The following is a 3226-nucleotide window of genomic DNA, read 5'->3' on the forward strand; positions in this document are numbered from 1 at the left end:
GATAGGACATCATTTACGAGACACCCATTCAGGCAGCTAAGAAGAATATTTGCCAGAACCTTGCCAGCAGCTGAAAGTAGAGCAATACCTCTGTAGTTATCACACATTGTCCTGGCTCCTTTACCTTTATAGAGAAGAATAACTGCATTCACCCAGTCCTTAGGCATTGCACCATCTCTCCAGACAGTACTAATAAGTTCAAAGAGGGACTGTATGATGTAATCACTAACAAATCGCAAGACCTCAGTCCAAATTTCATCTTTTCCAAGTGCCCTACCAAGATTCAATTTACTTATTGATGTCATTACTTCATCTATTGAGGGCGTGGAATTTAAGGTGACAATGATAGGTCTTTGTTGCATAGCATCAATCACTGTTTCATCTACAACTGACTCATGGTTTAAGAGTTCAGAGAAGTGTTCAATCCAGCGACCTGTGATTTCTGTTGATTTAGTAAATAGAGTGGAAAACTCCTTGGAAAGCAAAGGAGTTGATGGGGAGCTCTTAGGCCTATAAACTTGCTTCATAAGATGGTAAAGCTTCTTGTTGTCATTTGCGTCAGCAGCAGCCTGAACATCACGAGAAAGATCCTCCCACCAAGTGTTCTGCATCTTCCTGAGAGATCGCTGCAGTAGTGATTTTACACTGCTATAGAGGGCAAGTGCTAGATTTCGCTGCACAGCTGAAAATCCTCTGTGCAGCAATACATTGTGGGCATGGCGATTTTCTTCCTCCGTCTTCCTTTCTATTGGATTTCCTCTCTGTTTCCGAGGAAGAGCGTCTGCTCGAAACGTTAAAACATCTTTTTTCCTTTCCTGAGCGTCTGCTATTACATTACACGTGCCAACGAATTTGGTCGCAAAAAACGATAAAGTATCTCTAAAAGAAATGAAGAAGAAACCGGAAAAGATTTGGAAACGGAAATAACTAGTTTCGCGACGGAAGAATAGAAGAAAATCTTATAATAACAGATCTTCGATAATGATAAAACTTTGTGCTGACAAATACGTAACCAAAGCTTCAAGATTTATAAAAATAGAGAAAACAGTGCCACAAGGCACAGCACGTATTATGTAGTATATAGTTATACAAAACCAAAGCAAAATCAACAAAAGATATTTCTCTTATCTGAGGCGCACAGAGCTTCGTTCTATAGGCTGGTGAAAGAACGCAATAAAAGCATTACTGAAAATATCAATGATGGTAGTAATATTGGTTTCAAATTTTAGTATAAGGCCAGCAATTTTAGGATAGAGAGATGATCAATTACATCGCCCCCAGTACTTATCAGGTATTTATTTAATCAGCACCGAAATGATGAAAAGCGAAATCCACCTTGGCTGAATTTGAACTCAGAACTTAAAAAGAAATGCCGCTAAGTATTTCGTCCAATCTGCTAAAACTTCTGCCAGTTCGCTACCTTAATGGTTGTAGCATTAAGGGGAGCAACTTTGCAGAAATCTTGAAAGTTGAATGGGCATTTCTTGAAATCATGAGCATTAAAAATTCCCTTATCCCTGAAAATCTTGGCAAAAAGTGGCTAATTTTGAAGGGTTTACTGGAATTGTTGTCACCTGTAAACACATTGGAAAATTGAATTCAGAACGCAGTGTGTTAATTATGGAAAGATATATTGTCTCGCATGTTGCCGTGTCACTTGTTATATGTACCAATTATTTTCACAGTTCAATGAAAATACAACTTATATAATATTTGTTAACAATACAGTTTCTTCTAGACATATTGGATGTTCTTATTTTATTGCACAATTAGCGAGTAAAATATGAAATTTAATATGTTCTGATAATATACTTAACCTAGCTTTCATTAAAATAACAACTGTGTTGACAGTTCGGTAGTAATTTCCAAATATACATCATAGCATATTCGGCGCAGGTGCAATTTAATTGCACAAATAATTAAATTTTGGCCAGTTAATTTCTGCTAGCCTCTTTTATCCGATTACATATTTACCTTGTCTACTGAATACCAATTAAATCTGAGACCTAAACATGCCCATTTTTCGTTTGATTTTTTTTAATATTCTAAATTGAATACGTTTTATATTTTAAATTATGGCAAGTTAAATTGTCCGCTGCAATGTCTTGCAGCGTTCGCTCTAGTTATCAATGTTATAAGTTCAAATCCAACCGAGACCTTTGAACGTTATGAGTCGGAAGAAAATGTTGCCATTTTGTTCGATGTGCTAGCTATTTTTCTAGCTTACTTCCTTCATTCTACACTAACAATTCAATTGAAAAAAACTTCACTAGATTAAAATATTGATCTGAAGGTGACAGTAACACACAACATTTGTTCCTCCACAGAGCTGGTCTGATTTCTCGAAGAATACCTATGAGCATTCTTTTATACTTTTGTAGAGTACCGAAGTGTATATCTCTTGGTTGTAACCATGTTACCTCAGTTAATGTATTCATTTATGTAGGAAATATATATATATATGTCCTAATCTAAAAGTTAAAACTTTACTCCGACAGTCTACATTCTGCGTAGTTTTAGTTCTTCAACAGATATAACCACTTGGAGTTTTCTGTACTCACGCTGTGTCTCGTTAAATGTAAATTACCTCTTTCTGTAGTTCTCACAAACTCAAAATAATTTCATCTTTTCATAATCACCTGTAATCAATTAAGACTCTCTTCCTAAACTACTGGCCTTGTGCCGAAATTCGAAACCAATATTAGATATCAATATGTACTCTAAATGTCCTCAGTAACGAACAAAGGTATTGTTTTGAAATATCAAACGATAGCTTGTCAACAATAAAGGTGGCCTAATATTAATTAATGCTCCAGGAGGGGAGGTAGAACCTTCCTGCTGAACTTATTACTGCCCTGTGCTTGCAAAAAATGGTTTGGATTGCGCTTGCTACAGCGTCATCATGCATTGAAGCTACACTACGCAATCTCAAATGGTCTATCCACTCTCGCTTCAAGATTTCCATTCTGATAAAACTTGCATCAGCATGCCATATATCTCCCCATAATCTAAATGGTGACCTCCTGTATTCCGCTAAACAATTGTTATGGCATGCCACTCAGCTATCACTGGGTGGGGGGGGGACCATAAACCCAAGGCTCCTTCATTGGAGTTTCAAAATCAACAGAGATATTTTCTCGAAGCTTGGAGCAACTTCATCTACGGAAATCCTAATTCTTCAGCAGAAATTCTTTGAAACTTCTCCCAATAGACCATAGAATCCAAC

Source organism: Octopus bimaculoides, chromosome 5 (assembly GCF_001194135.2).
Source record: "Octopus bimaculoides isolate UCB-OBI-ISO-001 chromosome 5, ASM119413v2, whole genome shotgun sequence".
NCBI lineage: Eukaryota > Metazoa > Mollusca > Cephalopoda > Octopoda > Octopodidae > Octopus > Octopus bimaculoides.